Here is a 21,505-nt window from a genome sequence, read left to right as displayed (position 1 = left end):
CTGGTCTACACTTAAAAGTTTTGTCAGCATAGCTATGTTGGTCAGGGATGTAACTTTTTTTTTTTTTAACGACTTCTGACTGACATAGCTATGTGAGCAAAAGCCCGAGTCTTTTTGGCTGGTATAGCTTATTTTGTTTGGGGAACTAGTATCAGCTGTACTGGCAAAAGAGTATAAGTTTTGTGTCTCCACTAGGGGGGGTTCTATACCTCTGTGGGTGTAGCTATTACCAGAAAACCCTTTCTAATGTAGGCAAGGTCTAGCAGTCTGTGAAGCCAAGATAAAAAAGACATTCAGGCTTACAGAAGTAGGAAAATACAAAATGAAACACTTTAATCTCGATGGTTAAATACAGGAAAAGTTAATGTGCTTCATAAGAGAATTGACTAGATTGCCCATTTCAAAAGAAATAGCTCTTTCCAGAGTGGTTGTGGTTGGGTTATGCTTGTATAAGGTCATCTTGGACAGTAACAAATATAAGTAAATGTGTTCTTTTTTTTCCCTTTGTAGTAAGGAATAGAAATGGTTAATGCAAATTTAACTCAGTATCTGTGTGTCTTTGGGGCCTGATCTGAAGCCCTAACTCTTACAAAATAGTTTTTGGGTTTTTTTTTTGAGTAGGACCAGTGACTTCAAGGACAGCTTGTGTGAGTAAGATTTGCAGGGTCTGGCCCTTCATTTGCAAAGTATTGTGAATAGGCAATAATACCTATTTACAGATGGCAAAAAGAAAAGGAGTACTTGTGGCACCTTAGAGACTAACCAATTTATTTGAGCATGAGCTTTCGTGAGCTACAGCTCACTTCATCAGATGTTTACCGTGGAAACTGCAGCAGTTTCCACGGTAAACATCTGATGAAGTGAGCTGTAGCTCACGAAAGCTCATGCTCAAATAAATTGGTTAGTCTCTAAGGTGCCACAAGTACTCCTTTTCTTTTTGCGAATACAGACTAACACGGCTGTTCCTCTGAAACCTATTTACAGATGGAGTTTTAAAAGGGTAGCTGAACTATCTTGTTGAATAACTGAAGGGACCACTACTAGAAAGTCAACTTTTTGGTTGTACTTCTGTCAATAAAAAATAATAAATTATGGTAAAGATAATTCTTCTCTTTTGTGTTTATTTTCAATTGAAGTATAAAGTTTTTACATTTTATCTTACAAAGAGAAGTCTAAATTAGACCAGCTACGCAGTTTTTTACATCGTGTTTGTGTGTGTGTGTATATGTGTATAGAATAGTGTGTGTGTCTGATGACCTTAAAATGACAAATGTTCAAGTGTTCTATTTTTTGTTAACATATTAGAAAATATTTGCCATTCATTTGTGTTCCTGATATCAATTTTTGGCTCTTTGCAATTATTGATACTTTCTGTGCAATTGAAAAAAGTCTAAAAATAGTCATCTCACAAAATCTGTGACTGTGACTCGAGTTCTTTCTCATGTGCTACTGATACGTAGTTTTAGTTTCTTCTGCTAGTTTATTTTTAATATTAATTATTTTAACATACACAGAGAACATAGAATCATAGAAATGTAGGGCTGGAAGGGACCTTGAGAGGTCATATAGTGCAACTCCATGCACTGAGGCAGGACCAAGAACACTAAATCATCTCTGACAGGTGTCTGTTGCCAGCAGTTCTCAAACTGTGGGTTGGGACCCCAAAGTGGGTCATGACCCTGTTTTAATGGTGTTGCCAGGGCTGTCTTAGACTTGCTGGGGCCCAGGGCTGAAGCCCAAGTCCAAACCCCACTGCCTGGGGCTTGAAGAACTTAGGCTTCAGCTTTGCTCCCCCTCCCGCCCCATCCAGGGCAGTGGGGGTTGGGCGGGCTCAGGCTTTGGTCCCCCGTCCTGGGGTCATGTAGTAACTTTTGTTGTCAGAAGGGGGTCGCAGTGCAATGAAGTTTGAGAACCCCTGGAACCTGTTCTTAAAAAATCTCCAGTGACCGGGATTCCACAACCTCCCTTGGAAACCTATACCAGTGCTTAAGGATCGTTATAGTTAGAACATTTTGCTTAATAACCTAAGTCTCCCCTGCTGCAAAGTAGCAATTATTTCTTGATCTATGGACCTGGAGAACAATAGAAGTCATCCTCTTTATAACAACCCTTAATTTATTTGAAGATTGCTGTTGGGTCCTTCCTTAGTCCTCTTTTCTCAGGGCTAAATGTGTTCATTTTTTTTAACCTTTCCTTAGGTCCGACTTTCTAAACCTTTTGTCTTGTTTGTGACTCTCCACTGGACTCTCTCCAGAACTGGACACAGTACTCTGGTTGAGGCATCAGTGGTGCTGAGTAGAGCAGGACAATTACCTCCCATGTCTTACTTACAACTCCTCTGTTAATAAACCCCAGAATATTAAGTATTTTTAGCAAATGCATCACATTGTTGATTGATTAAGTTTTAATTCACTGTAACTCAATTGTCATAATTGAGTTTCATCTTGTTAGTTTTAAACCAGTTCTCCAAGTTGTCAAGGTCACTTTAATTTCTAATCCTGTCCTCCAAAGTGCTAGCAATCCCTCCCATCTTGGTGTCATCTGCAGATTTTAGACTGTCCACTCATTACCCAAGTCATTAATGAAAATATTGAATAGTACTGGACCCAGGACAGACCCTGTGGGTCCCCATTAGATATGTCCCTCCAATTTGACAGCGAACCATTGAGAACTACTTTTTGAATATGGTCTTTCAACCAGTTTTGAGCCTACCTCCATAATAATTTCATCTAGACAACTTTTCTGTAGTTTTCTTATGTGGGAATGTGTCAAAAACTTTACTGAAATTAAGGTATATCATGTCTACTGCTTTTCCTCATCTGTTAGGCCAGTAATCCTATCAAAGAAGGAATTTAGGTTGGCTTGTCATTATTTGTTCTTGAAAAGTCTACGTTGGCTATTATTCTCCAGTTGCTAACAAGCTGATTATTCAATAATCTGTTCCAGTATCTTTCCAAGTATCGAACTTAAGCTGACAGTTCTGTAATTCCCCAGATCCTCTTTGTTTCCGTTTTTAAAGATAGGTACTGTGTTTTCCCTTCTCCAGTCCTCTGGGACCTCACCCATCCATCCCTCACAAGTTTTTGAAGATAATGGCAAATGATTCCGGGATTGCTTCAGCTAGTTCCTGAAGTACCCTAGGGTACACATCATCAGACCCTGCCAACTTGAATAGATCTATATTAATTGTGTCGAGCATCTGGTCACAATTCACCTTTTTAGTGAAGACTGAAGCAAAACAGATATTAAACATGTCAGCCTTTTTGATATCCTCCGTTATTAGCTCTCCTTCCCTGTTAAGTAGAGGACCTATGTTTTCCTCCTTCTTTCTCTTTATACTCCATTTTATATCCCTTGCTAGTTTAAAGCCCTCTTCACTAGGTTAGCAAGATTTATATTGTGTTATGTTGTCTTGATTGGGAAAAAATATGTTTAACATATAGTCTCCATAAATTAAAATCTTTTTTTAAAAAAAAAGAAAATAAATTCATCTGCATTAGGTCTTTAGAAGCAATATTGTTTTCATATTCACCCACTCACAATTTGTGTTGAGAGCTGAATGTTAAGCATGATAATACAGAGATGAGGTCAGAAAAAACCCTATACTGTTTTACTGCAGGGTTATTTGGAAAGGTCTTAGTGTGTAAAAGTAGATACTTACTTTAGATGCGGTGGTTCCAGTTCTATGTGATAAACACAGATTTACCAAAAACATAGATCAATGGAAGAAATTTCAGATGCAAATAAGTAACCTTTAATGAGATAGTGACACTTCCTGGGGATACCCAGGATTGTGAGGCACCTTGCCACCACCTGCCAGTAGCCTGAGTAAGCCTTGTCTGTGCTTGTCATGGGTCAGATCTCCAACTCCACCAGCCACAGGCTACACAAGCATTCCCCTCTAGGCCTGTCCAAGCTCTACTGTTACTTTACAAGTTAACAGTTGGCACACCCCAACTCTTAAGTCGTCCAATCCCTGGTCCACTAGGCAATTGCAGTATTTACCGATTTGTTGCTTCCAAAGAAGCAGTATACCCCGGATTACCAGTTCCAGCTCATATCACTATTCTTCTTAACACACAGCACTTACACTTAATTTCACTATAAATATGTCCTTGTTTATTTAACAAAGCATAGAGGTTCAAATAGCAGCAAGTATTGGAAACAAATGGTTATGCAGAAAATAAAATCATAACACACATTCTAGAGCCTAGACTTAATTAGCAAGATACTCTTATTTCTTGTAAAATAATGCTCACCCAAAATCCTTGCAGTGCTTTACAACAAGGCTGGCTATGATCCTCTTTTCATGAGACAAGCACACCGTCAGTGCGTCCTTTTCACTTTAAAATATACCAAAACAATCCTTAGTCTTTATTCATTAAACAGGACCACCTCCTGCTGTTTGTTCCTTCTTGTAGATTTTCCCTCTGGTAGATTTCACAATTTCTTAATTGGCAGTTGTCTCAGTGAGCAAATAAGCATACTTTGTAAGGCACACAAATGACCAAACAGGGAGATACGTATCTGTTACCTACTTCCTGAAAGGAACATTTCTGAGGTATGTCGCTTCCTGATGACCTTAACTCCATGACCTTAGGAACATAATTTTTAGTATAGATACATAACTCCATAAATATTATCTGTATATACATTTTCAGAAAGATTGACAATCAGTAAGCTACTGGCTCTTGGTGGAAACCTTAAATGTCACCCTTTGGTGAACTATTATGCAGATATACGACCCAGAGGATCCCTCTAAAGGCCTGAGCCCATACAGCCTTATGCCCCCCAGGCAGTTGGCACCACGGGGTCCCTGGATCACAATATTCTCTCTCTCTGTTGTTGTGTGGTGTTTTTTTTTTTTAAATGAAAGCAACTTTTGTAATTATGCAGAACTCTGTATTGATCTTCAAAGTAACTTCAAATGTGAAAGCCCACCCTGTGTCCTTCTCAAGTAGTTTCCTGGTATGCTTTCCTTGTACTGTGTGATAAAGATACTGTGAAGAATAATATGGAAATGACAGAATATATTTCCTTTTTTATTTTTAGCTGATGTTGTCTGAGACACAGCACCATCTCTTACCTCAGAAACCTTTATCTTTGTTAAATTCAGCCCTGGTGTAAGTGGGTACAACTTTGTTGACTGAAGTGGGAATTGTGCATAGCTACGCCAAGCATTTAATTTTCAGGATGCAGTTCAGTTTGCATTCCTCACTTTTTTTTTTTTTTTGGTCAGAGTGGCTTTTGAAGGTAAAGGCCAAACCTTCAAAAGTTTGCTTTAGTTTGGATATGTATTCCAAAATTTTTGAAGTTTTATCCAAAATTTAGCAACGCCTTTCTGCTCCTGAAGATGAGCTAGAAATTTTGTGATCACAGACTTTTTTCACCCTAAGTTTTCCTGTATTTTTTGGTTTGTCATGTAAAATATTCTTGATCACAAAATGTTAGTGTTTCAACTTCTGGCACTGGTTGAAACATGGAAATACAGAGATAAATACATCTTTAAAGAAAGTACACACTTGACTTTGGTGGAAGCCGTCACAGAAATAATTAACCACAGGGTGGCAACTCTTCGCAGGTTTGGGCCTTTATATTGTATAGCTGTCCCATATGACATAACATTAGTGAGGCAAATTACAAAATATTGTAGGTTCCTGGAGGTTTTATAACAACACATTTCCCTCTTTGTATATTACAACAAATACACGTTATGAAGCAAATATTGAAAACCAAAACACATTTATTTTTAACTAGGGAGTACCTGACATATGGCATTGTGAAATTTAAAAATCTATAAAAATATCAATGCTTCATGAAGGAGGAGGAAAGTTTATCAACATATTTAATAAGATTAAATACTGCTGTTGATTAAGTCTTAATGATACAAAGTTATGCTTCTAAATTTTTAGAACATATCTTTCTAACAAAGATATATAGTTTTTGATTGCTCATTATGCTTGTGTGTTAGGATAATTCTTCTACACATTTTGCAAAGCAATGACAGTAACGTGTGTTCATATGTGTGTGAGTAAATTTTTCAGCTGTAGTGCTTTGAAATTATGTTGTCTCTAACTGATGAGAGTTGTACTTGCTGTAAAAATCTATTGTTACACTTAAAAAAAAAATCTTCATTATGATCCCAGTAAAATGAAGGCTATATTTATGGCACCTTTCACTTAATGTGTTCCAACACCTTTTACAATCCATGTTTTTTAGTTGTTGTTTTGTTTTATATTCTTTAAATAAACCTATAGCCTAGGAAACACGTGTGTCTTTTATTATTTGTGTTACGGATGTTAACAGAACTCTTGTGTTGCTAGACTTGAGAGCCTTGATTGGTCCTAGGCTCGTGTTGAAAAAGACAGACAAGTTACAATGTTTAAAATAAAAGGAGTACTTGTGGCACCTTAGAGACTAACAAATTTATTTGAGCATAAGCTTTCGTGGGCTACAGCCCACTTCATCGGATGATGCTTATATAAATTTGTTAGTCTCTAAGGTGCCACAAGTACTCCTGTTCTTTTTGCGGATACAGACTAACACAGCTGCTACTCTGAAACAATGTTTAAAATGTCTTTACATTTAGATATTATCTAGAAGTATGAAAAGATGCTACCTCCTCCTGAATAAGGGGAATGGTGTAGGGGAAGGTTTGTGAGAACATTGTATATTTTGTTGCAAGTAATACTATTATCCAATGTTCATTTTCATGTTTTCGTGCTGTACACATTTGTGTAGTCATTTAGTGAATGAATACTAGTGGTGTGGAATAGTAGATACAACTGCAAATCGATACCAGATCTTTGTCTACTGATAGTCACCCAAGTAGGTTTATGATAGTTAACACTATGAATATGGGCTCTTCAAATATATGATGAGTTATCAGAGACCTTTCAAAGGTGTTCTGTTCTCTAACCAGCAAGCTTTAATGCTATAAGATCTGAAATGAACTCTTAAGATGTTGTTGTTTTTGTTTGTTTTTCAGGATTGGATTTATATAGCACTAGCAGTAGTGAATAAGGACATCTTTACCGGGTTTGAGCTCGTAATGAGACCAAACCCCATCTGGGGAGGGCTATTGGTAAGGAGTTTAAAATGATTGAGATATCAAAAACTGAGTTTAGATTGATTTAGCTATGGGGTGGAGGGAGGGAAGCATCAGCTGCTGTGATGTTTCGTTAATTCAGTCTTTGAAAGAGAGTAATTTTTTAACTATGTCTCTTTTTTCATGGATGAAAGTTAATTACAGATAGCATAATTTATGCAGAAATTTTAGCATACCAGTCAGCATTTGCAAGCTCCAGTGAGGTACATTTTTGGAGAACATTAGAGACACATCTTCCAACATCATTGAAATAAATTGGTCCAAGAGTGCTGTGTGAGAACAGTGGAGAAATGTAAATATCTTGCTGAAAACCTAACAGAGTATGAGACATTTACTTTTGGAGCGCTAAACAGTCATTCAAACCACAAATAGCACTTCACAAGATTTATGACCATTTCTTTTAAAAGAAAAAGAGCTGTTTTAATATTAAAGTCACAACAGGTTTTCTTCCTCTCACACAGAGAATCCAAGATGGTAGCCACGAGAGTTTCATTATAACAATTTGAGAAGCGATGAAAGATTCCAAAATAATCACCTAAATTCTCTTCTCTTATGGAGGGAAGCTGAAACGATGACAGTAATGTTAGATATGTTGCAGATAGGCAAATTGTTTGTCTGTTTTGCTTTCTAGTGCTGACTGGCAGATCATTTTAGTGACTTTTCCCCCTAGTCTTTTATGAATAAGCTGGTTTGTGAGTTGCTCTGTTCATGCTTCCGACAATTTACTGGGGAATAACAGACAACTTTCCAGCACGCTTATTGATTAATAATAGGTTTCACTTGGTAGACTGAACATAAGAGGAAATACTATGCAGTATATTAGAATGATAAAAAAAAAATTTCTCAACATCCTTGACTTTGGGGGTGGGTGATTGTTTGCAAGGGTTTTGTGGTCTCTGTAGTGATTGCATACTGCTGAAAAATCTTCAGAAACTTTTTGATTATTTTCTTCAGTCTTAAATTTATTTACTTTTAGGGTGGATTTGATTTAAATCATGATTTAAATTACTAGTCAGGAAGACTCGGTTTTCTACATAAAAGTGCATTCTTGTTGGTTGCTATAACCTTAATACATATTCTTCACAACTCAGAAATAGATGTAGATTTTGTTTTTAGAAGGTACACACCACACATTTTTAAACAGTGATTTATTTTGAAAACTTTTCAGATTAATTTTACAGCTATATCAGAAAATGAATGGTTATTTCATTTACCAAAAGTAATTGATGCAGATATTTATGAAGTCATTGGGAGGTGAACTATCTCCATTTCACCAGGTTAATCATTAATATTTGGAGGATTTTCTTGCCATACTCTATTAGGAGGAGAATATCACCAGACAGACATTTAAATTGTTTTATTTAACTAAAACAACAATGTTAAGTATTCTGGATTTTTTTCTTCAACAGCAAACATATAATATTTTAACAAAACAAGCATATGTCCCTCGCTTCTCACATTTATCTCCAGACTACGTCTCCTTGTCTAGTTCTATTCCACCCCCAACAATCTTCTATTCATTGTACTTTTTGAAACTTTGCACTTTTAGAGAGAGATAAGGGATTGATTCTGTGTACACAAATTTGCAGAGGGACAGTAGAGTTGAGGTCTGTTGTTTTCACTTCTATATATTATTTAGTTATTTAAAAGCATTTTTGCTGTTAAGCATGTTACCTCTGGAGACACAAATCCACAGTTTGGGAACTACAAAACGAAGCATCTCTGATGGTATCTTCTAGACTGAGCACTGAGTCCCATTGGGTAGATAGAAAGATTACCCTAAATCTATACAGAAGTCTGTGGAACCCCATAGGATTGGCTCCATAATCCATGAACTATTGGAACTCATTTACAAAACTTTTCTTAAACATTACATTAATTTATTGTCTCATACTATAGAATTAGAATTTATAATCCCTATTCGATGATGAGATATCTTTGAGCTATAATGTGTCTTAATTAAAGCTATTTTTAGATCTTTTTTCCTCAAAAAGTGTTTTATTAAAAAAATCTGACTTAAATAAAAAAAAAATCTGATTTTTAAAATTTTTTTTTAATCATTGATTTTTATCCACCCTGTTTAAAACACCCCAGATTTTTTCAGAAAGAGTGGAGTACCAGAATTATCTTTTTATGTTTAGGTTGCAACTGTATGCCTTAGGATTGGGACTGTATGGAAAACTGTTGTCTCTCACAATAGACTGAACCTGACATTTCATCTTTCATTTGTGTCATACACTTCATCAAAAAGAAGCATGTCATCTCACATTGGTCTGTCAATTTAAAAAAAAAAAAAAAGTATTGAAAAAACCTGACTTTGAAAGCACACATTTAGCCCTACTGAATTGGATGGAAAATTGTTTGCTTGCCAGGATGGAGATACTCATTTACAGCCTTCAAATCAGTCTCTTTTTTTTTTTTTATCTGACCCAAGCAGTAACAAATAAGAACAAACAAAACAACTTGAAGGGCCCAGCTAATTTCATGAATTGATCAGCCTACAGAGTAGCATAATACAATAATGATGGCACAGAAGATCTCAGATCAACCAACAGAAATAAATCCCTTGCTGTAGACTGTGGAAAAGTGGTTTTTATGCACATTTTTTGCACTTTTTTTCAGAATTTATTTCTTAACTGTAAAGGCTTTTTTGAAATGGCTAAAAACTAATTTTATGTATGTATTTAATAATGATGAATGAACTCAAAAACTTCAGCATTCAGGTTCACTTGGGATAAACATCTTGACGTGCAACTGCTCATTTGAATCTTATCCAAACTATTTAAACCTCTTGAGTCTACAAAAGTTGGATGGGAATCTCACAAGTATAGACTTCCTAATGAGAATATTGATACATGTGCTTCTAGTCCTGGCCAGGAATAACACCCTCAGTTGTCCTCATGGTATTTCATCACTTCTGAGCAGAAGTTAATAAAAATATCTAAACACTTCAGAACATTGGGGCAAATCTTGATTTCAGTTTGATTCTAAAAATGGACAAAGATGCACTGAGGAGGATGAGTTGTTTCATCTAAATATTCTCCCATCTGTTGTATTTAAATTGTGGAATGAAAGGTAACTCAGTTATAGAATGTGTATCCTTTATAGTGCTGGTACTGAAAAGCTTTCCAGTTGTATCCTTTGTATTTTCAGAAATCTCCTGTACCTTCCCTGTTCTTCCTGTAGAAAATATCTTGAAGACTACAAATATTGCAGCTGGCTAACTGCAGATCTTATTTATACATACAAAAAATTACGTTAAAAGTAAGTTACGGTTGCACATTATTTTTTAACATGGAACAAATGTATTCCCTAAGCACCATCTAAGAAATAATCGGGACTATTTTTGGGGGGGTTTTGGGGGGCAGGGGGGAAAAATCAGCCTGAGGCAGACACCTGGCAAGGAAAATTTCAGGCAAAGTGGTTAAAGTTTGGCAAAATTTATAAGCAACTGAAAGCCGAGTCTAGTAACGGAAAGTGTCAGGTAACCTTAGACAGTCGTACTTGTGCCTCTATAATAAGGCAAGTTTTAAAGATCCTCCACTTTTAGCTTCAATTTGTATAAACCTAATGTATTACGTACAGCTGGGATTTTTCAGATTTTTATTGAAAACTAAATCCTTTTAATATTATTTACTCTTTTTTAAATAAATGAAAATAAATCCATACTTTTCAAATTGCCTCTTCCTACTAAACTTTATTAGAAGGTCATTTTATATTCTTCTGGTCATCTAAATTTAACACAGGGCTTTTGCTAAGAAGGTCAGTGAACCTGCTTTCCTTTTGATCTTGCATCCTTACGGGTGCTTGGATATTTCTTCTGAAAGAAAAGTTTTACTGGATGAGTCAGTGGGCTGAGTCATAGGCAGCATGAAGCCTGTAGTGCTGTAGACTAACTAATTGGTAATAGTCTCAAATTTAATTAAAGCACAGTTGTCAACTCAGTGTTACTGATTGACATCCCACTGCAGCATTTTGTTTTTTGCAAACTTACTTTAATTGTTCTTTGGTATTAAATATTTTGTTTTAAGGTCTTGTTTTTGTTGAACGGATCTACAGTCGTCTTTATGCTTTCTACCCTATTAATGAACTGTATGGCATTTGTTTTTAATTTTTCCCGTGCTATGTCACATCTTTAGTAATTATATTCTTTACCATGCTTGTGAGTTTACAGCCTTTCAGACTCCTTTGGGGGAAACCTTTTTTGGATTTAATTTTTTCCTATTGAGAACAGTCCTGTTAGCAATGATGAATATATTTGATGTGTTCTCTCTATCTTCCCCTCCCGCACTCACCTCCACCTCCGTAACATCATTGTGCACAATTCATTAAAAGTAAAACAGATAAATTTGTCCTGTGCTTATCTTCAGGTAAAACTTCTTATACAAACACATTAAAAAGAAATCCTATAATAGGTAGATACTTTTCCTTTCCAGTGTACTTCTCTGCACCACCAGTACACTATTTTAAACAAGTAGGTGGATCCTGTTTATCTGAATGATAGCCAGTGGCCCAGTTATTGACCACACTTTCTGATGTCAGCCAGCTTCTGCTCTCTTCTTTCTACCACCTTTTCCTTGTTTATTCCTCTGTCTCTTCAAGGAGCATCACAGAAGGAGCTCTCTGCAGCACCTTGTTTTGTAGCAAAAACCTTAAGGTCTTGGAAGGACAGAAAAGCAGGGACTGTTGTCATTCTCTGCAGCATATAAAAGAATATGTCTGCGAGTTGCTATTGCGCCAACTGGGGAGAGGAAGGAAAATGAACACTTCAGTTAGCTGCGGGCCACTTTTCTAGAATCCAAGTTTCATCTTGTGCAGACCTCTGAGGTGGATGTTATGGTGGAAGAGCCTAAAGCTACTTCTCACCCTATCCTAATGACATATAGCAAAGGCTGAAATTGGAGAAGTCAGGTAGAAGCATCTCCACATGGAGCCATAAGGAGGAATTGTGGGATGTGGTGATTCCTTGTTAGTTCTTTCCATATTTACTATTTTTCCTTTTGAATGACCTTTAGATCTAGAAGCCTTGCTAAATTAGACCATCTCCTAGAGCTAGGTTGGATAAAAGTAGATTTTAAAAAAATAAAATCAGATATTGTAATTTAAATTAAATTAAACATGTTTTTGTTTTTAAAACATATTTGAGATTAAATTTGAAATTATGACAACCTATATCAAGGCCTACACTTATTATACTCTATTAAAATAATGTAAAATTAATTAAAAACAAATAATGTTCAAGCAGGACATGTTTATTGCCAAAGTTTTAAAGAGAGTCAAACCACTGAGGTGGTGGCAGGAACTGGCTAAGCACCTGGAACCAGAGTTGGTTGAAGTGGTAAACCAGCTTTTTCCAGCTGTAGCCTCTTCTGCAGGTACAGAGACAATGTTTTCTTCATTTTAGTTTATTCAACTAGTTCAGTTCAATGACTAGTTCATTCAGAGTTAAGAAAACTTTTGGGAGTTTGAAAGAGAAGGAAAGTTTGTTTTCCTCTTCCAAATTATGAATAAAAACAAGTTGTGAGAGGATAAGAGAGAGTTGTTCTAAAACATTGAAGGATATGGAATCCAGAAACAAGAAATTCAGTTTACTAACTACAGATTCCGCCTTTGTTTAATAAATCAGCATTAAATGGAAAACATGTTTTGATAAAGATATTTATTTTTCTTATGTATCCAGCACATTTAAGGCAACTTTAGTTAATTAAATGAAAAACAATTTTAAAATATTTTTTGTGCACTAATTGTCTTCTAATTTCCATCCAAATGCAGCTTGACACAAATCATGAGTAAAAATTTAATGTAGTAAATAAGAAAAACATCATACACCGTTTTCTAACTTAATACAAAAATAAAAATTAAGAATCTGAATAAATATATGTTAAGCTTTAAAATTGCTTAAATAAATGTGTATAAACATAGTGTATCTTCCTGAATATTAAAAAAAAAACAACCAAATTTAGCTCTGAGACTTGGACTCTGGTTGTGGATTTTTGTTGTTTGCTGTATTGCCGTTGGTCTTTACCCCTTCATAACATACCAAATGCAACTCTTTAGTTGTCCAACCTGATTCTCCTTGCCCACTGGGCTTCTAGCTTTCCTCGTCCTTCCATCCCTTCTCCTCTCTTATTTCAGCAATCCTTTCTACTGCCCCACTTCAATTCCAAGTTTCCCTTCAAAGTTTCCATTAAGTTTTTGTAATGTAAGTAAATACATATACATTTGTTTTTAAAAGAATTACATGGAAATCATGTGATGCGTGCCTGCCATCATCTTGATCATTCAGTTTATGAGATCTTGTGAGAACAGGCTTGCTGAGTGACCTTTGGCAAATCAACTCACCTATCTATGCTTCAGTTTCCTATCTGTAAAATATGGGGTGATATCGCTCACCTCACATGGATGTTGAGTCTTAATGTATTAGTTTATGAAGGTGCTTGAATATTATGCTGATGAACATCATAGGAATGCCTATAAAAGAAATGCATAATAAAATTAGGGCATTGAAATATTATCTAGAGAACTCCTGAACATGCCCCATCTTTCACAGGTTTTTTTTCTGTCTGAAAAGGCTTAAAGCTGGAACATCAACCTTTCTAAATAATCTTAGACATTGCATAAAAGAAATCTTTGTTGAGGGCCTACCATTTCTGGTGGAACTAAGGAATATTTTCCCTTAGACCTAAAGCATCCTACTGTATGGAGAGAGGGAAGGCTTCAATTGAAAAGTCCTGTAACTTAGATTGTAAGCTCTATAGATCAGGGACTGTCTCTTCATCTGTTATGTACAGTAATGACAATTGGTTGTTAAGTTCAGCAGGATAGCTGTCTGAGCCCTGTTTACACTCTCAAGCAACTATAGCTTGGAAACACATTTTTCTGCTAATGTAGTCTTGGGTACGGAGATAAGGGCAGTGGTGGCTCTGCAGGATCTTGTCCCCCCTTTCCCCCTCCATTTAATTTTTTAGCACTTAAGATTTCTTTAGGTCAGGGTATTGCTAGACAGAATGCATCTAATCTAAATTGTTGTACTGAGATGAGGAAATGAGTTTTCTTACCTGTTAATGGGATTTTTGCATCTCAGTACACCAATTTGGAACATCCACTGGTAGTAGGATTCTTATTTATTTTAGTCAGAAAAAGTATTCTGGAATCTTTCCATGCACCAATAATATCATGGGTTTTAAAAAATGTTTGTGCAACACAAACATAGCTCGTTAGTTTTGGTTAACGTTGATAGTATATACTTTTTTTCCTTTTCTGCCTTTTGATAAAATATATGGAGTTAGGTAAGCAAAGTGTTGGTGTTACAGTCGATGATTTTAATAAATGTTGCAGAAAAGTTCTCTTGGCTTGTTCTTCCAAGTGGACAAGAAAAATACATGACATGGGAGCCAAAATATCATTTTTGTACAATTTTTTGAGTCTCTTGTCTGCCTGTAGGAGAGACTAATTAGAGAATTAAGATTTCATTTTAGCAACTGATATGCAAAAGTTCTGTCTTGGTGACCTAGGTCTATTGAGTGGGTAAGAGTAAATGCTCAGAACCTGATAGAGCTGGCATTTAGAAAATCCAACAGATAAAATTTAACACCCACTGAGGCATGAAACTGAAACAATTAAGGTACCAGTTTTAGAATGATTCCATTCAGAGGCTTTAATAGTTAGGTTAATTTAACAAATAGTCTATGAGGCACATTTACAAACATGTTCTGAGCACAGTGGGCTTTTTTGTTTTGTTAAAGGCTTTCCTAATTAATTTAGGAATCTCTCTTTCAATAAGCCACCTTATTTGCATTCGGTTTTGTCTGTAAATAAATATATTAAAATAATTAAAAGCACAGTAGTGCTCATCATTTAAAGTAGTTTTCCAGTTGATTTTTAAAAGAAAAATATATTAAATATAAAATATATTAAAACATTGTCATCACAAATATATTCGTAACCTTCCTCTTCAAGGAAGAACAGACCTTATCTTACAGTACCAAACTCGGTATTTTACTTACCTATAAAGACTACAACAGATTAAAAATGTAAGAAGTTGTCTGATAAAGGAGATTTTTAGATTAAATATATTTTGCATAGGGAGCATGATGGATGCATGTGAAAATCCTATCAGCTTATCGACCTCACCAGTGGACAGAACAAGTGTTACCCTTTCTTGCATCCATAAAACCCAATTGAAGTTGATGGAAGGCACACACTGGAGTGCAAACATTTATAGAAGAAGAGGGACAATCATAGTGTGGGTGTTTGATCTCTGTCTGTTGCTGTAAGATCAACTAACAGTGCTGCTTCTATGCCATGGCTAGGCCTGCAACTTGATTGGAAGTGGTCTAAAATATTTAAGATATCCAGTTTTGATGGAATTTTCTCAGTCACATTTTCCATAATTGTTGAGATTTTGAAGTCATTTGCAAAATCACTAATGTTCGAATGTTGGTTTCTTGGGTATGAACTGGAATATTGCATTTTTTCCACCTCTCCAGCAGTAGTGGATTCATACTCTCAGGCTATTACCAGTGAAAATGGGTATGGAGCCATTTTTTGTGTGTTGGCACAGACCTCTTCCCTTGCTCTATGCATGCTCTCCTTGAGAGTATGCTTGGTGGTCACCTGGGATGGTGTATTTTATTCTTTGGACTTGGAAGCTAAGTGTGAATGTTAGCTGTGAAATCTACTGGCTCTTCTGATATCTGTGATTGTACCAGAATGAAGCATTTTAGGATGTCACTAGTGAACCATAAGAGCCAGTGTAATGCAGAAAGGTTAAAAATAATTTTGTAATTGGTTACTTAAAACTTATTTATTTGGTGAATGCTTCTCTACCTCTGATTTCTTGGTGACATCAACACATTTCTGTGCTTGGCTCATCTTTGGGTTAATCTTTGCACTTCATCTTTAATGCTTTTCATATACTTGCTTTTTATGCATGCATTTTAATCACACATCACAATTTAGATGTGTAAAAACGTCTATCTGTTGGCAGAAGGGGATACTGCATGCCTGTCAGATATATCACTGCTGCTTTGATGTATATAGCTGCTCCTCCCTGGCCACCCATTGCAGTTTAAATATCACTGTAAAAGATCTGTTTCAGGGTAGCAGCCGTGTTAGTCTGTATCCACTACATGCATCCGATGAAGTGAGCTGTAGCTCACGAAAGCTTATGCTCAAATAAATTTGTTCGTCTCTAAAGTGCCACAAGTACTCCTTTTCTTTTTGTAATAGAAGAACTTGTCCACCCTTAGCACCTACTTAAGATGGTCCTCTCATCTGCCCCACACAGGGACAATATTAAAGGTTTGGTTTATATCTTGATTGCTGTCTCGTTAAGAAGAGAACAGATGCTCTTCAGTGACTTTTTGTAGTAAAAGCATCTGAAGTCCTTGTTGTTAAGTAGTAGTTTCAAAGTTATATGAAATAGAATCTACCGCTGCTGCCATAGAACTATCTCGAATTGGCTGGGTCTTCAGATGGGTTTTCCTTTCTCGTGACTGATAGGTCTGTCTGATTCTGTTTCCTGAGCTGTGAACAGGTTAAAGACCCATACTGCAAAAAAGATTTGTGGACTTGCTTAATAGAAGAAAAGAAATTATCAGGATTTTTAAGAGTAAAGTGTCTGATCCCTGACACTATCAGAAATAATCAAAATCATTCAGGAAGATGGGGGACAATATGATTTTTTATTTAGAGGGTAGCCTCTAAACTAGCGGACAAAAATACTGTTAGTAGTCACACTCAGAACTGCAGAAATTCTTATTGGATGTTCCTTCCCCCCCCACCCCCAATACTCCTAAGGAACCCTAATCACAATTTCATATCTGATTTTATATTAGTTTGTCTCTTCTCAGAGCATAGAGACCTGTTTTTCATAATTGCAGTCAGGTCCTCCATCTCATATAAGTTATCATGTAAAAGAGGGACTAATCACTATTTTCTGAACAGCATGTTTTTTTCAATAGTATAGCCATTGTACTCTTAATGAAACGTGAACTCTGTTCCTTTGCATCCTTTAAATTTAGACAGTTTTCCCAAAAGGAGAATCGGACTGGAGAGCAAGATGCGGTGGTTGTCGTTTGAAGTAGTCGGTTTACTTCTCAGCAGAATATCAAAATCCTGCATAGACAAGAAAGTTTGCCAAATGCCTCTGATCTATAATAAGAAATATTAGTGACACGGTCACCCAAAGCTTCAAAAAGGAGTTTCAGTCAAAATGGCTTCAGTGAAGAAGACATCTTACAGGATATTGTATATATGTGCTCCTACTATTTAGTCTATTTCTAATTCAGATTCTTTTTGAGCATCCACTCTACATAACCACTCTACATAAAAGAATGTTTAAAACAGTTACTGAGAAGCTCTGTCCCCTGTGTGAATTCAGAATCAGAATACTTGCTTCAGTGACAGAAGGTTTTTGTACTGCTTTTTACTTTTTAGCCCTGCACAGCCAACAGAACTGTGGTGGAAGGAGCTGGATTTGCTTCCTCATAACACATCAACAGAATTGTTAATGAAGTCCTAATTGCAGGGCCAAATAATGCCCTCAGTTATGCCTATGAAGCTTCATTGAAGGCCTATATGTTACCAGATTTGCCTGTTTGTTTGGGGTATGTGCATTTATTAGGGTTATTCTTCCTGGAGGTGAAGGGAGGGGGTTGTTCTGTAATTCTATCAATGTATTGCTTGTGTCGCTTGTGTTCTCATATGGAGCTCTACTTCTCCCTGCTGCAAGTTTCCTCCCAATGGAGTTATTCTGCAGGACCTAGGTTCCCCAGGGCTGGGCTCTTCCAGCTCCAGAATCTCTCTCTCTCAGAGGACCGGGTTAATCAACACTCCCAAGCTGACCCGTTATATGTCCCTGGACTCAGTAGGCTAGGTCGAGCAGCACCTCCAAGCTGTCACCCTCATAGCCCCTGGGCACCGCACCAGAATAGAGTACGCCTGAGCAGGCTGGGTCGAGCAGCACTTTCAATCTGCCACCCTTATATGCCCCTGGACTCAGCAGACTGGGTTGAGTAACACTTTCAAGCGGCCATCCTCATATGTCCCAGGTTCAGCTATCCCCTATCCCCACTTTCATGTTATAATTGTTCTGGTAGTAACCCCTTGATGAGCAAACCCCACAGGATTTTTGGGTGCTGCAGGGATCTTTAGCTTATGTATGAGGAGCATTGCTGGAGAGCGAATGAGAAAGCCAAAAAACACTCACAAGGGAGAGAAAGAGAGAGAAGCAACGAGCTTAACCATGAAAGTTATTTATTGCCAGGTAATAACCATAGGTGAGCCAAACAAACAAAACGGTTATAATATTAAATCTAACTTAAATTTGATTATAAAAGTCAGGTTTAGAAAACTATAACTGATCACACAAGTCAAGGTCAGAGGGCTATACCTAGAGAGAGTGAGTGAGCTGGGTTCTTACCACTCCATGAAGCTTGAATTGATCGGGGGTCCCAGGTGGTGATGGTAGCTGAGGGTCTGGAGTGCTGGAGACATGCAGAGCCCCCGGCCTGATCGGTCAGGAGAAGATGAAGTCCCAATGGAACTGATGCAGGTTTTGGATCCAGGCATCAGAACCCTTACTTGAGCATGGGTAGGGGTTTTTGTAGGGAAACAACAACGGTTCAAGGGAGAAAGGGAGAACACTAGATTTGTTTATGGGTAAACTGATGGCTAAAGGGAGTATACCAAAGTTGTTTTGTTCAGGATACACAATGGGAACTGAGGATTCCTGGCTATGGGCGGTGTTCATTGGAGGAACACCAAGGAACTCACAATGCAATTAGGGAGTTCCACTATTTTGGATACCAATAAAGGATTTATTACTAGAATTGGTCTGATAACTACTGAGCTGGGTATGTGCAGGTGTGGGTTCATTAACATCTGGAGCAGAGATCCCCATCATGCAGTGCTTCCCTGCTTTTCTGGTCCCAGAGTTCTGTTCTCCATTCTGTATGCTAATAGAGATGCTTCCCTGTCCTATCTTTGATTCAATTGGGGTGTTTCCTTAATCCTGTCACCCTTATCCCAGGGGTTTAGGTGTGTCTCCCACGGCCTTTTCATTGTTTTTTGTAAGTCTTTCTTCTGATTGGTTTTGGTTCAAGCAGAGGCTTGGCGTGGGGGCGGGGAAGAAGGTCTTTTCTGAGTCTGACAGGCTGGGTACTGCGCCCTGGTTCCCCAAGAACACAGAGCTGATAGGTAACATATTGGATTTCAAGCTATAACTGAAGGCATAGTTTGAGAAGAGTGGACTTGCGCCTGGGGTAACTGAGAACAGAATTTCCCTTACAAAACCTTTATTATTTTTTTTTATTTATATTCTGGTAGTAGTAAAGAGCCCTACTAACAGACCAGAACCTCACTTGATTACTGATAGTGACACAGGTAAAAACACAGTTTGACCTTCAGATACCATGTTGATTTTCCACAGCCGATGGTTATAAAAAGAACTTTTCAATTAATGACTGCACATTGATCTGCGCTGTTTATAAGACACAATGAATGTGAAAACCCAGAATGCCATTTTCATAATATTGCTCATCAGAGCAGTCCTTCATTTTTAAAGCATCTCACTTCATCACCTACAGTATTAATGTCAATCAAACATTTCATAACAGAGTTCAAGAACAGGCTTGTTCTTTCAAAACTAGCTGTCAGGACTGGCGGGCATTTTGATTGGATTTGTGTGTGCCTCAGTATACAGAGTAGATATTTCAAGCTGGAGGAAACAATTTTCCAGGTCTGAACATGCGATGTTACCTGTAAGCAATGAATTTCTGTGTGTTTTGAGTTCTCCTTGCATCTTTCTCTTTAGAGGATTCAGATTGCACATCTGTTAGCTTTTTTATATTATTTGAATGAGGTATTTTTCCCCTTATAACATAAGAAAAGGAGTTAGCATTGCAATGGTCTCTGAAGGTTCTCTTAGATATAACTTTGGATCCATTTTCTATCTCCCCAATACTACTACAATATTACTGTATTATAAAAGTGTGCCAAGAAAGGTCTTTATGAAAGCTCATGATCCACTGGTGATTTAATATCATTTTAAAATGTATGTATTAACACTATATTAGGAATTACAAAGACTCACTGATATAAGTCTGTGATCAAATAAAGGGAAAAACTGGTTTTCTCCTAGACAGCAGGGAAGGCAGCTATCTACCTGTCTCCAATGAAATTAAGCAAGATGTTATCGAAAACCGTGGAAGCCCTACTTACATATAAATCAGCCAAGGGATGGGAAGTCCCCAGAAAGGGAAGAACAGCATGAAGTCATCCTGTGTCTGGGGACAAAACAGTGAGATTGGGAAGGAGAAAGAAGAAGCCATTTTGGCACCTGCCATTGGCCAGACACAAGGGGGCAGAGCTCCTGCAAGTTGAGAAAGATGGATCCTTCAACCAAGGGAGCTGAAGTCTCTGGGAATGGAATATAAGTGAAAAACCTACTTAGGCAAATATATTTCACTTAGGAAGACAAGGGAAGGTTCCTGACGGAGAGAAAGTCAACCATGGCTGGAAAGAAAAAGATTGGTAAGAAATCTACCTTGAACCAAGGCTGTAGCTTGTTTAGTTAAGTCTTAGCCACTACAAAGCATATTTTACTTTTGTTGTAACCATTTTGTCTTTATCCCTCCCTTATCAGTTAACCTATGTCCTTTTGTTAATAAACTGGTTTTATTTATACTATAATCAAACCCAGTGCTGTTTGAATGGAAGAGGATTGTTAATGCCAGTTAAAGTGATAAACTGTGCTTTTGTCTCTTTAAAGGAGCAACACACCTTATTAATTCTTAGTATTCCAGAAGAGGGCTGGACACTTCAAAGCAGACAGTTTTGGGGAAATTTGGGACTGGGGTGTGTTGGGGTTACCCTGGAAGTAGTAACTTAGGCTGGTGAAGACCAGGGTGGGGCTGCTGTGTTTTAGGCAGGCTGCTGGAGTCAAGAGTGGTGAACCAGGGTTGTGCAACACACAGGCACTCAGTACGTGCTTGTATGCTGTCTGGGAGTTTCTGGCTTTAAAATCCAAGAATCTATTAAATTATTTATTTCTGAATATTGGGCATTAAATATTTGTGGTAGACTGTTTGCAATCAGTCTATAGAGTGAAGAAATTGTAAATTGAAATATATTTGAGGAAATTATGATCTGTTTGCAGTTGTTCTTGAAGCAGAAAATGTGAGTAAAGCTAAGAGTTAGATCGTGGATTTCAAATAGAAGGCAGAAAAAAGATCTTAAGAAAAGAAAGATAGGTCTTTAAAGTTTTATCAAGTGATGAAAAATTAACCCTTTTAAATAAACTTGAACTTAAAAGACAATTTAGTAGTACAGTAAAATTAAACACTGACACATCACTGCATTTTTAACCTATTAAAATGGAAAAATTGTAAAAGC

General features: G+C 37.0%; 1 protein-coding gene across 4 annotated transcripts in view; it reads left to right on the top strand.

Moving 5' to 3' along the window:
* The window catches only part of METTL15 (methyltransferase 15, mitochondrial 12S rRNA N4-cytidine), a 191,178-nt gene that overhangs the window by 25,486 nt on the left and 144,187 nt on the right, over positions 1 to 21,505 (top strand). Inside the window, exons 1-3 of one of the 4 annotated variants that reach the window (XM_078853243.1) lie at positions 6,842 to 7,084; positions 10,262 to 10,372; positions 17,134 to 17,718. The exons of the other annotated variants lie outside the window; for them this stretch is intronic. The gene's annotated coding sequence lies outside the window, so the exon portion shown is untranslated. Of the gene's footprint in view, positions 1 to 6,841; positions 7,085 to 10,261; positions 10,373 to 17,133; positions 17,719 to 21,505 lie in introns of those variants that run through there. 4 annotated transcript variants of the gene reach the window in all.

This window comes from Lepidochelys kempii, chromosome 6 (genome assembly GCF_965140285.1).
Source record: "Lepidochelys kempii isolate rLepKem1 chromosome 6, rLepKem1.hap1, whole genome shotgun sequence".
Taxonomy (NCBI): Eukaryota; Metazoa; Chordata; order Testudines; family Cheloniidae; genus Lepidochelys; species Lepidochelys kempii.
The sequence above is the reverse complement of the archived record's forward strand: the minus strand, read 5'-3'. Positions and strand labels throughout refer to the sequence as shown.